The sequence below is a fragment of the Toxorhynchites rutilus genome, chromosome 3, assembly GCF_029784135.1.
Source record: "Toxorhynchites rutilus septentrionalis strain SRP chromosome 3, ASM2978413v1, whole genome shotgun sequence".
NCBI classification, from domain to species: Eukaryota; Metazoa; Arthropoda; class Insecta; order Diptera; family Culicidae; genus Toxorhynchites; species Toxorhynchites rutilus.
The window spans coordinates 238692344-238706444 of NC_073746.1; the positions used below are offsets into that span (position 1 = coordinate 238692344).

Below are 14101 nucleotides of genomic sequence, written 5' to 3' on the forward strand. Positions count from 1 at the left end.
GCACAACACCTGTGGTGCAGTGGCACGGATCAGTTCAGTCTTAAACGGGCGGGATCGACAGATAGATCGCGACAGTCGCAAGAAACGCGAGAAACGATTAAAAGAACGTGCAATTTGATCAGTATTTTAGTGAGCTGCGAAAGAACTGCGAGTGTGACGTTCAAATTTAGTGTTTTACGAGGTCGAATGAATTGTCGTTGAAAATTCGCTCCCTCTGTGCAGTGCATTAGACAATGCCATATGAAGGCTGGTGAAGATTTCACGGCAATCGAGTTGTCGGCCAATTTTCTTGTTCATTAATAATCAAAAAGTCGTGATATTGTGCAACGGCGCTCCCTTTGTTCGAATTAATTCGATATACTAGCCGGGGATTTTGTGATGCGGTATCTTTCCGTTGGCGGATTATAAGAAACGATACCATCATAACATGTGTATATGAACTACTTTTATAGGAACTGCAACGTTTGAACCAGTTATAAGGTATGTAAATTGGGTCGGAACTATCTTGTTTTAATTCGTTCTGGCTTCCATTTTTGTACTAGTTTCTAGTTTCGTAACGTATTTTGTTGGGTAAACCGCCTTAGCGTATGAATTTCTTCTGAGCAAACTCTTCCTCGAGTTTCAGTTTGATATATAACAAAATTACTTCACAAACCGAAGTATATTATCAACAATTTTTAGTATGAAAGTAGTATGAAAAAAATTATGCATAGTCAGGTTAGAATGTTTCTTAAGTCAAACTAACCGATGTTCTTAAAACAGTTAATCGGAAAATAATATAAGCTGCTGCGAATTTCTTTCTATATACATTTTACGACATTCTGATACTGTTAATTTGCAAGTCAAATATAGCCAACCCTGAAACGTGTGAGCGTGTCAACAACTGGCTCGAACTGGCGGATCGAATTGAACTGTTAACCTACAGAGGATGTTTATCAAAAGAAGGAGCATAATCATTCTATTGAGACGAGAAAAAGTGATAGTGCGAAATGTGATGGGTATAATCATGTATGTAGTTTCCATTTGATCGTTGTTATTGATTGGTTTTGTAAATTCAGAACGGACTCAAACGGATACATTAATTTATCGATTGAAACAGTGATTGGCTATTATTATTGAGACATATATCCAGCATCATTGTTGTGGTGCGTGATGCTAGTCTATATACAGGAAAACCTGTTTTTGTGCGTTTGTTTTTAGTGCGATTTCTCATTTGTGTGACTATTTAGGTGCGATATTATTATTTGTGCGATTAGTTTGTGTGATTCAAGACCCGATGTCGTAATAATTCCGTACAAAAAGAGTCGCACAAAAGAGCAATCACGCGAATAGGACCGCACCAAAACATGTTTGCCTGTACTAGTCGTGTTGTAATGCGGCTTACTGATTCTTATTGTAAAAAACTAGAGGTGGGTTACATCTGTGATTATGTGATTCTGCATTCTCGTTGTCCTAATCCCAATTTAACCTATTTTCTATCAATTTTCCTATAGCCCCACTGAAACTTACTACTGGACTATAAAATTATATTCAAACACAATGTTTGTTTGTTTTTTTTCACCACCGGAAAAAGTGTTTTTCATTCACTTTACTGATACTAATTTGATACGGAGAAGTCAATTTTCCTTCATATTTTTTAAGTGTGTGCAATCCACCAATCCAATAAGGGGCTGTACACATACCACGTGGACAGAAAAACCACGATTTTAGACACCCCCTCCTCCTCCGTGGACAAGCGTGGACATTCCTGATACCCCTCCCCATCTTGTCCACGTGGACATCCCTCCATTTTTTAGAGAGAATAATTGAATTTTCTATGTTCTATTCCATATTTTCTATTGGTAAAAATGTTACCTATTACTATTAAATGGTTTGTTCTAATTTTTTTTTAATTTTTTGCCGAGTGCGGGAAGCTTTTCAGTTTTTTTCTGTCTGCTGTAGTCTATATGAATATATTACTCATGAATCTAATCTCACATATTTTTATTAAAAGCCGACGCAAGTTTGCAGAGTTCTTTGAGTTTTCAATTTGCTTTGCGGACGAATTGCCGCTCAAACTCATAGATGTTAGTCAGTGCCTGATTTCTGACGTGGTTCACTTAGCAGATCCGCAGATTCATCAAAGCCAGCAAGATTAGTGTATTAATGTAGAATATTTTCTCTTCTAAGCACACACAAAACTTGGTTGGGCAGTGCATGGCGGCTACAATGAACCCAGTTAGAACTAAATACCTGCAGTATCATCGTGATTGATAATTTCATTAACCAATATTTTCTGTACAGCTTCGTTAATCGTGGGAAATATTTGGTTGTCCTGAAAACTCCGGCCGATTTTATGAAAAAATGAAAAGCATCATTTTCATAGATATGAATTTCTTCGATTATATATGCACCGTTTTGTTTTTTATGCTGTCTGGTTAGTCACAGTTCTAACAAAGTACTGAACAAGTGATAATCAAAGGAAGGAATATCTGGAACTACAAAACATTAGATTTGACATTGTCCTGGGGGAATTCGACCCCCATCATATTGGATAATTCTGGCCTTAAACTCGCCTCAGAAGTATTCATGTGCCATGTAGGCACTTGGACAGTTTTCTAACTCCAGTGAAAGCTGAGATTTAGGCACTTCAATAGTTTTTTAAGCCAACCAACAATTGAGATATTGGCATTTTCCGAGCATGGGTGTGAGATAGGGGATTCCATCTGGGAGAGTAGAAGCTCGTTATACAGGTTTTTTCCAATCCTATCAGACACAGTGCATGATTTTTTCGGAGCAAAGCACGATACGTGTTTTAGTTGTGTTGATGTAGTGATTCACAAATGGAGATGCATTCAATCAAATGTTTTTGATCTAATAATATGTATCCCATCCATTGCAGCGTTTTACGAAACCATTCATCACCAGGTGCTAATGAACGGTTGTTTTAGGTATCTGCAGTGAATCTGTATTGCAAAAATTACTCAATTAAAAAAAGAGCGTCGCTGTTAGGAACACATCTCCAGAGGTATGGCCCATGCATCAAAGAATGTGTTGTACGTCTTCCATTTTCGTAAACCTCAATAAATAGAAGCGAAGGAGCGGAAGCTGAATCGAAACTCGCACCTAAAAAACGAATGTCGTGCTTTCAAAACATTCGACAAAAAAAATAGGTACAGAGTGTAAAGTCTAAATTTTTAAATAATTTTTGAAATTACTTGAAAAATCAGAAAAATCAGCTATACAATAAAACACCAAAAAACTGATTTGACAATTTTTAAAAATCGATGCATCTTCGATTGTGTATTCGTCCTAGTGGAATGCGTGATTCTCTCCTATCAATTGAAATAAATCGATCGCTCTCAGTTTATATGGATGAATTTCAGAATACACACTCCAGGGAAGAAGTTCAGTCATATGAAAAATATGAAATGTGGATGTTTGACGCACTCAAGCTGCTCAACCTTTTTTTTCATAAACACAAAATACTAAGAGTGGGCGGAAAGTTCAATAATTCTTGAAAATACAGCGCATCATTAAAAAATATTGATCGTGTCCACTTGGATATTATCTAAACCACCTCCTCCCCCACCGTGGACAACCGTGGACATTTTCGCGACCCCTACCCCCCTAAAGATGTCCACGAGGTATATGGACAGCCCCTAACTCGTAAACCGAAGCTCAAAGCCATCAACGCGAATGATACAATTTGCCGTCTCGATAGGGTAGCCGTCAATCGTTGATGTTGATGTTTTCCATCCTACGGACCGACAAAGATTCCAAGTCGATCAGCTGACAACGACTCTCGTAACTCGGTAATCATAAGGGGTCTATCCACTGCAAACTGCGAAGTGGGTATCTCACCAACCGTCGTTGAACTGATTCAATTCTTTCGACGCCGTTGTAATAATGAAGAGTCCAAACTGCTGAACCGTACTCTAATATAGAATGAGTTAGAGAGCAATAGAGAGCTACGCCTTTCAGGAAGGGTGCCAAATCAGAAAACAGGTCACGTTTTTGTGAAATAAAGTTAACGTTAATAACTATTTTCACAGCGAATAAATTCTGATACTTTGCACGCCAATGGAATCGGAAATTCTCTAAGATTCATTTGATATACTATACAGTACAATCCACTAATGCCTAAACAGATTAAATTAATGAAATCTGGAAGCATTCTAATTTTCCCATACATTTGTTCTGCCGATTTGTGTGCATTCCCGAACAGAGCTGTCAATAACGAGCAACTGACATTCGTTTTTGCCCGTTTTCAGCATACTTGGTTTAAATGAGCCATCCGCGATTTGAAGCCACACCACTTCTCGTTTGGTGGTCATCGAAGCAACATGGTTACCGCAGAGCGTCGAGCGGGAGAGGATTGTTTTCTTGACGTGTGAAGGAGGAGTATGGAATAGAGTTTCTTTCCACAAGGGCCCTTCTCAGGGCTTAGAGGCGGAAACCAAAAATAGAATAGAATGAAAACACAGATGCGAGTGAGCTAGCATAACACAACGAGCGGATATCATTCATGCCTAATGATTCACTCACACACATACACCCACAGCTCGATACAAGGAGAGGAAGCCCTCTGTATCGAGGTGTGCTACGACAAAGAAGAGCAGTATACGAGAATGTTTGTACTAGTGCGGATATGGAAGAGTATCCAGAATTTTGGAATATAGATATGCACTACATTTATTCAGATAAACGTATATTTCATGAAAGTATGTTTTCAAATTCCAGCACAGTAACCTTACTGTTGCATGTTGTGGGGTTCGATAACATCTCAAGCGGAATATAGGAGCAAAAGGGTTCATAGTTTGTGATCGATATCTGAGTGAGGAGAAGAAAGTCTCTTGCGAGTTGAACCATATAAACGAGAAGTGCAGATAGCTTTCGACTCTACTCGACTCTTTCGAGTCTACTATAGTAATAAAAAATTAAATAGCTAAAAATATATTACAAAAATTTCGATGCATTCTAAAATAACATCCGAAGTGATTGAATAATAAAATTCCGCAGTTCTACGTCGAAAACTGCGGTCGTGTCCTAAATACAACCCATTACAATTTTTTTGGCAATCCTGATGATTAACCCCAGAGTTCTGAACGCTTTATTGACCATGAACGTCCACGTCCTTGACTTTGCTAATGCGCTCAATTACCGTGTCGAACAAGACTTATTTGTACAATATGTTCTATCTCGTGCGCGCAAACGAGATAACAGAACATTTAGCTGGGCTTACATCCATTCGGTTGAGAACACACCATATCCAGCTGTCGTTGAAGGAAATGTCAGTTTCAATTGAGCAAACCCGAAGAGATATTTTCAAATCATCAGCATATGATAGTCGTGGTCATTGAAGTAGATCAGAGAAATTAACCTACCCAGATGGCTACCTTGTGGTATGCCGGACGTAGGAGCAAAAAGAGAATATTGGCAATCACCAATAACAACGTCTAGTTTATTGCATAGGTAAAAATTGATGAAATTTTGAGTAACACTAGTTTATAGTGCAATGTGTGAGTGAAAAATTTAGTCACAATCTGTCAAGTGGTTAACGAGATGGATTCCAAGCAAGAAGTGCTTCGGCAAAAATTATGGACGCGGTTGTGGAAAATTCAAACCAGTCCCACAGATGGATCATGAAATACCGGTGAAAACACGACGGTCGACCATTCCCGACCATCCCTGGCCTGCAGTTTTTCGTCGGCAAGTCCCGCCAGAATGTTCCGGAGAAGTTTCAGAAGAAGGAGGTCGACAAATTTGCCAAGAAGTACCTGGTGTGGCTGGCATTCTATGTGTGCGGCAAATTCCTATACCATACATAACGACCAGCATCATCAACGGCTAAATATATAAAACAGAACGCCTCCAGAAGCGCCTGCTGCACTTCCTCCGGTCCCACGAAGGTGACACTACGTTTTGGACGGATCTGGCATCGTGCCATTACGCGAAACCGGTGATGGAGTGATACGAAGCCAACGATGTTGTTTTTGTGTCGAAGGGAGCAAATCCGCCAAACTCGCCAGAACATTGCCCAACAGAAAAATACTCAGCGATTATGAAAGGCAAGCTCCGGAAAACAGGGAATGTCTTCAAAAACGATCAGAATTTGAAGAAGAGCGGATGAAAGTGTGTATGAAGGATTGCGCAAGTGTTGCACTGCATTTCATGGGTAGTCTTAAATCCATGGTGCGGACATTCGGTCTAGGAGAGGAAGATAACACCCTTCAGTGCCTTTGCGGGTCGGTAACGGAAGTTTACCTGATGGAAAACACTTCATCATATACCAGTTATCATGAAGTGCAAGTGTCTTTGACATAAAAATAATATGTAAGGTAATATTTAAGCTCAAACATGAACCTTGTGGAAGGTCTATACTGTGTTTAGTCGGGATGTTGCCGAATATCCATGGGCAAAAATCATGATAGCAAGGTAATATAAAAAAATCTAAGTAAGTTGACGAAAGTTCACAATCATAAACTTACTTTTACCGATGCAATTTGTTATTTTCGAGCAAATGATGTTTGAATTTGAAGCGAAATCAACGTTAGACAAAAATCATTCCCTTACCTTTTTGAGCCTAAACTGCGTATCTGAAAGCAAATTGTACATTCCATCCTTTTTGCCCAACAATTGAATAATCATTTTCTCCAGTATCTATCGGTTGAATTTCAGTTGGCCTTTATGAATTGTGGTCGCAGAGTGGCTTGTTGGGTTTAAATATGATTATATGTTCAATTCTAAGCCCTGGAAACGAGAAAATGTGTAATTCCGGCAATTGGTTACATAAGGAAGCATATTTGTTTAACATCTCAAACGTCGTGGTACAATCGTAAAAATTTAATCAATAAGTTGAATTTGATCCATTCCAGGGGTCGAAGTTAAACACGAAAGAGAGGCAATTGAGAATCAATACATTGTGAAATGTTCATTACTACTCTGAGTTAGTGTGTCGAGAACGACATTTTTTGCTGGAACAGAGCCCTCATTTGGTACCACAATGTTTCTTTATGATTGGCATACCTTCTTGAGGGACCACTAATATACATGATAGATGAAATGTTGCAATATACATTTCATCTCGCATCTCGCAAAAACAAAAAATTATAAGTGCTTCCATAAAGGGCTAAGTTTACAATTGTCGCTCTGTCTGTTAACCATACAGAATAGTCATTGAGCAAGATGAAAATCCATAGAAGTATCGAGGATGAAGATCGGAAGAGACTAACAGTAGACAATAATCGATCAAACTTTGATTTATTCCTTATGGCACGAAATGTTCATGCAACCCGGCATGGATGATGTTGGTTCCGTTAGAAAGTTTGATCTGTTTGACAATGATCTTTTCCGATATGTTGTTCCAGAACGATTTGTATTATTATTAGTCAACTGAATATTATGGCTCATCGGTCGCGAAGGTCTCCCAAGAACGGTTGTTGTCACGAAAAACATTGGGTTTTTGGCCATACGGTCGACTTCTTCTGGCTCATAATTCCATAATTCATAAGCTATCTCGGTTCTGTAAACATCTTACTAAGTACCGCTTTTAAATATCAATCATTTGCACCGATCGAGATTTCGTTAGGATATTTGGTATTCAATGAGAACAAATCTTTTCCATGGCTAAATTAGGATGCAATATTTTATATATGCTGGTGGAACTAATGCCTGAGGTTGCCCCAATCACACAATACGCCACATAAAGATCGTCGTGCGATTTAAGATTCCACTCAGCATCGGAATTTCCGACACAACAACTGATTTTTGATTACCTTCGCGGCTCTCGTAACTGAGCAAATTATTACCGAATTAAAATCAGCAATCAAATTCGTCATAGCGGCCCTCAACAGATGAGGATGGAGGATGAAGTTTCAATGCTAAGAGTAAGTTAATAACTGTTTTGCTGTTTCAATATTTCTTGTCGAAGGTCACAATAAATCATTGCACGAACATTTTCTCGTGTCAATCACAATATTTTCGTTGCAATACAATTTTTAAGTGACACTAATAATTATTTTTTTCTAAAAGTTATGCTAATAATGTCGAACTTTATAATGAAACCGCCATATGACATCTAAAACTATCAATGTGACCAAGTCACTAAATTGTCTTCTTAGGGATTTGTTTACTGTCTTCGACCTGCAAGAAAAGTTCCCGAGCTAGCGTCTGGTTTTATATATCTGTATATGGAAAAGCATAGCTCGTCATAAGTACAATCATCACTCAGAAAATAGCCGGAAATGTACTCCGTTGTCCGATTACAACGATTTTCTGTTAGTTTGAAATTATCTAATAGTAGAGCATGTAAGAATGTTTTCATATGCGTGTTTGCAACCAGAAAACATGAGTATTATTGCCATATCGGTTAGGTTCAGTTGTATATCTACTCAAGCCAGGAGTCTACTGAGGCAATATTGAGTGGGAAGCCGGATTGGTGCGGTACGAATCAGTTGACTTTCGGTTAGAAGACGACACTTTTTGAAGCGTTAGTCATGTAGAAGGGTTGAATTGTTGGTTGAATCACCAAACATCGAAAAAAAATATTACTGTCACTCATTGGCACAGCTTCATCTGAATATTTACCCATTATTTTATATCAACAGATGTCTTCAAAGACGTATTAACTTCGGAAGAATATTTATTCAAAGTATGTTTACTTTACATTAGTAGTCACGCATCATTTCCATTGTTCACATAATAGTTTGAACATAGGGCTACGCCTTTCTGTAAGGCTGCAGGTTATATATTTATGAAATTAATTCAAAGTTAATAACTATTTTTACTGCGAGCGGATTTTGATGATTTGCATACCAATCGAATCATAAATAAAATTTTAGAATAAAATATATTAAACTCTACATTACAATCCACTAGCCTGGAAATGGCTTAATTGTATGGAAATTAGAAACATTCCCATTTTCCATAATGTTTGTTCTTGTCAATTGTTTACTTACCTACACGTACCTTCAATATGGAGTAACTGCAAATTAGTCGCACGTAAATCTGTCGCTCGAGATGCATATACAAAGAACAAACACTATCATATATAAACGAAGACGGTTGAGAGAGGATTATTGAAATCTAGTCCCCACCCGATGTCAACTTTTCAAGGCTTGATGAAATTATATAAAGCGTCGGTTTTATGCAGTCTGTCGGAAAGCGCTTGTGTATTTTTGCATTACACGCACCGTTCATTCCTTGAAGAAAGGCGAAAACTGCATCGTTAGCCCCACCTCTCAGTGGTTCAATAGCCAAAATATGGGGTATCCATAGCTAAAATAGTTACGTGTCCGCTTACTAAGCGAACGATCGTGGACTCAATCCCATTGAACCCTTCAACTTTCCTCTATAAAAGAAACGATTAATCGAAGTGAATGTGTCTTTTTCGAACCGTGAAGCAGTTACCACCGAATTAGTTGAAGCAGAAGCAATCTCTGATTAGCAACAGAATCAGCAGCAGCAGCAGCAGCAGCAAAAAAAGTGTTGTATTTCTGTGACGACGTGAAACAAAGCACAATGATGTGTTTGTGATTCGCTTATGAAACAAAGTGTCATTTCATGAATTAGTAAATTATAAATTCTTTTCAGAACTATTTTTCAAAAATTAATCCTACGAATGACGGATCTCTGTTGTCGCGAAAATAACTTGAAACCATTGAGAATCAAAGCAAAGGTTGCAAAAAAGTCCCTGAATAGGGTGGTTGTAATAACTGTTCTCCATGGATCTTACGTAAAGTAAGTTAAATCTCTGCCGTAGCGATTGAAATTCGATACAGAAAGTGTGCGATAAATAACGGAATATATCGCCGGGTCGATTGATTTTAGAGTTTCCAAAAGAAAACTTTCCGACGTCGTGATTGAAGTTTGATACAGATGGCGCGCGATGAAAAACTAAATATATTGCCGAGTCGATTAATTTTAGAGGTGTTCTCTCGATTACTTTCTAAGATTTCCAAAATATAACCCTCCGTAACCGCGATTGGGGTTGAATAAAGTCTATGCGCATTTAATAATGGAATATATCGGCGGTCCAATTTGGTTTTCGAGGATATATATCGGTTACCACTCTTCTTCTTCTTGAATGGCATTAACGTTCCCTGTGGAACTTTTGCCGTCTCAACGTATGCATTAACTAGCGTCATTTATTAATACTTAGTTGAGATTTTCTAAGCCAAATAACACGCCTTGAATGTATTCCGAGGGGCAAGCTCTAGAATACGCGTGATCACAGTGCAAGTCGAAGGAAATTTCTTTGACGAAAAAATCCCCCGGCCAGAACGGGAATCGAACCCGAACACCCGGCATGATAATGTGAGACGCTAACCACTCGGCCACGGGTGCTCTACAGTTACCACGGTTACCACTCTACCGTCGCGATTGAATGTTGATAAAAAAGGTGCGATAAATAATAGAAATGCGATAAAGAATAGATCGTAAGTACAGATTTTCCTTCTAAGGTTGGCTATATAATCTCTGCTGCGTGTTGTTACACATTATATTTTTGGATTTTAGTTTCGTCGAGTGGTCGATAGTTTGCGTTTACATAAACTCATCACTCACCTCAGTGAATCCTGATTCTTACCTCTCTTAATTAACACGAGAATGATAGTGATAATCGCAAGGGAAGCACGCTATAAAGGCAACCCCTCCTGGCTTAAAATATCATACTAATTATTCCTTCCTTTCTTTCGGTAACTCTGAGGACGCATTTAAAGTTCGAATCACTGGAACTTGCACAATGAGAATGGTTTGCTACTCCCAAGCGCCATTCGACGTATTCTTTGTCAAGTTTACCCAAGCTCAAGCTTTTTTCAGAACAATTTTTAAAGGAGTTTCCGCTGTGGATTTTCGAGTTCAAGCTCGTTTCCCTCAGCGAAACAGTGAAACACCACTCGTCCAGAACTTTGTAGTCTCACGCCAACAGATTGGTCGTGTCCAGGACCCAACCCCCTAAAATATTAGGGCTCATATATTTTTCCAATCATTCGAACAACTTATGGATGCCATACCAAAAGATTTTTTCCCTTCGACCGCAAACAATTTCTCAAGAATTTGTTTCATATCTTCTTACGATCTAACGCGCTGCCCACCAAGTTTCGGCAAAATCTATCGATGCACACAAGAGGTAATCGAAAAGAAACTAACGTACCTTAAACCGGTTCTGTCATACAGCCATTCCATACCAAACCGATATTGTGGCTCCTAGATGTTCCTGAAAATTGGTAGTTTTGTCGCAAAAAACATATTACATATGCCATATGTCGCTTATCGCAAAATACATATTATACCCGTATTTTTTTTAATTTTTCATTACGGTGGTTCCATTTTATGGTGGTCCGAAAAAACTGTTTTCTCTCTTTTTCCAAAAATGACTTTTTTTTTAAATTCATAATTTTTAAACTACTCGATCGATTCAGATTATCGACATATCAATTCAAAGCGAATTGGTAGTTTTATTTTAAAAAATATTACACGGTTGAATTTTGTCTTCGTAACTATTTTTTTTATTAATTCGTTTATTTTTACAGGCTCAGTTACTTAAGTTTAAAGGAGCCGAATTCTTAAATATAATTTTAAAACTATATATTTGAACTATTTTCTTACCTCTATGGTTAATAAGGTGGAAAACCGATTACTCGCGGTTTACTCGAGTTATTTTTAGGAGAAGGATGGGATATAAGAAAATTGTAACAATGTTGATGAACACTCAATTCTTAAATCTATTCGTATATCTATAGTGTATTTACCAGTGCTTGGAAATATCTGTATCACATCAATCTTTTCAGCTGAATTTCCGGCCGCATTCGATCATTATACCATTGCATTCGGGATATCGAGAATGAACCAACGCCAAACCTCACAATCACAGCAAGCCAATCACAGTTGATTCATCCAGTTTATTTTCATTCTGTTTTTCGTTCTGTTCTGCGTTCACGGAATGTGAGCAAAACAAAATATCCCTAGTTTTGTCATTCATTGACATTAACATACCAGTTCATTCACTATCAGCATCGTTCTCGGACACTGACGAAACGGAGAAATTCGTTGAGGAAGATGAGAAAGTACAGAATGCTCATAACAGTGACAATAAATTAAATTGTTCAAGCATGCAAGGTTTCCGTCTCAGTTAAATTGCTTTCATTTTACATAGTGAATATGCAGTTCCAAATCCACTTGTCAGAAATGCTTCAAAAGAAGAATTCCGATGTAAAAAAACCGTCTAGACTCAAATTTCAAACATTTAACTTTTTTTTAATTCTGAACACACGAACATAAAATGGTGGTGTCCAAGACACGACCGCAATGGGAATATTTCGAGCTTCCTTTTGCAAACGGATCAAACTATGCTATAGTATTAGCGGATGAAATTGCCAATATCCAGCTTTGGCTGACATAGTTTGCATTCGCTGCTTGGATCGCATTCTGCAGAATGCCCCCTCGCCGTCCAAGCCTAAGCAATCCTTAGCTGTGAGTGTGCATGCAGATCTTGCTCTTTTGTTGGCATTTCCGCTTGCGCCACCGATTTGCATTGCCCTTTCGGAGTAACTTCAAAAACAACTGAATAAGCAAGGCACTGACTCAATGAGAAAATCACACACATATCGGGATATTGAAAATGAACAGTCACAACATTCCTGACAATTCAATGGCAATGAATAAATGTGAATGAATTGTCATGACTCGAGCTTTAAGGAAAGCTCAAAGAGCGCAGAATGAATATGAATGAACACAGTTGTAAATTTGTTTGCCGTCGAATGAATGACAGTAGCATCGACAAGCAAAATAAACGCGTTACACTGATAAAAATATATTTTCAATGTTGCTAAACAAGCTCAATATTTCCAAGCTCTGATATTTACGTTTCAACTTATTCTAATATTCCAATTTTCGTAACTATTTATTGTATTTGTTTTTTATAATTTATATGGTAGAGAGATAGAGGGCGCTATATTGCATTGAATATTTTTTCATGAAAGTTTTCTTTTGAAACTTTTCTTTCACATGCCATGGAAAAGGTCCATTTGACACTTTAGTAGTAATATGAAACGGAATGCTGGAATGCGGAACGGAAGGGGTATCACATTACAAGTGCAAAATAACTTTATACATGGTCACAAAATCAGTTTTATTCTTATGAAAAATGTTGTCGAGAAAGTCTCGTTGAGAAAGTTCTACTATAATGCGATTTTAACACAAAAATAATGCATATGACTCCTTTGTGAATAACTTTCTCAGACCTCTCGGAGATAATAGACATATGAGGGCTTTTCGGATAAACGTTTTTGTTTGATGTTAAAACCTTTACTTTGAACTGACGTAAAAGTGAATCTGGAACTTTGTAGTTGATGGAAGATGTGTACGATTATGATTCTTTATCTAAGGCAAGAGTTTTCTAATGGGATAATCGTTTTTGAAATGTAGAAAAACGTTCGAGGATTGGACCTCCTTCTCAATAATAAACAATAATGTCATCCCCAAACTCCAAAATATCCAAATCCAAAAAACTTTTTCGACGATATTTACGTAACCATATTCTTAACGGTTCATTTTCTTTATAATCAGCCATTCCATGTCAAACCGATATAGTAGTTCTCAGATTCTCGTAAAAAGTGGTAGTTTCGTTCTTTATCGCAAACTGTTAGACCCACATTCTTTAATATTTTTTTGATAGGGTGCCCATTTTCATTTTAGAGTGATCCGAAATATCAGCTTTTTCCCCTTTTTCCCAAAAATAAAATTTTTGTGAAATTCATAACGTGTGAACTACTGAACCAATTTAGACGGTCGACATATCAAATTAAAGCTAATTAGCTATTCATTCTTTGGAAAAATACTACGCTTGCAAAAATTTCAGGTTTTGATTTTGTCATTATTGATTGTATTTGTTTTTTATAGTTTTCATGGTCTCGGGACCAAGGGCGCTATATCTTTTTACATTTTTTATGGAAAGCTGAGGATCTTTCACATAACATATGTCGAAACCAGGGAGGTCTTTCTTTCGTTTTTGAGTTATGATTTTTCAAAGTTACCCAAAAAATCATTTTCCCTTTTTTCCCAAAAATGACGTTTTTCAAAAATTCATTACTTTTGAACTACTGGACCGATTCAGATGATC

At 37.6% G+C, this 14101-nt stretch overlaps 1 protein-coding gene across 1 annotated transcript in view; it reads left to right on the plus strand.

Annotated features, from left to right (window-relative positions):
* Positions 1 to 14101, plus strand: part of LOC129775773 (uncharacterized) — a 23035-nt gene continuing 8934 nt past the window's right edge. Inside the window, exon 1 of the mRNA XM_055780859.1 lies at positions 1 to 480. The gene's annotated coding sequence lies outside the window, so the exon portion shown is untranslated. The remainder of the gene's footprint in view (positions 481 to 14101) is intronic.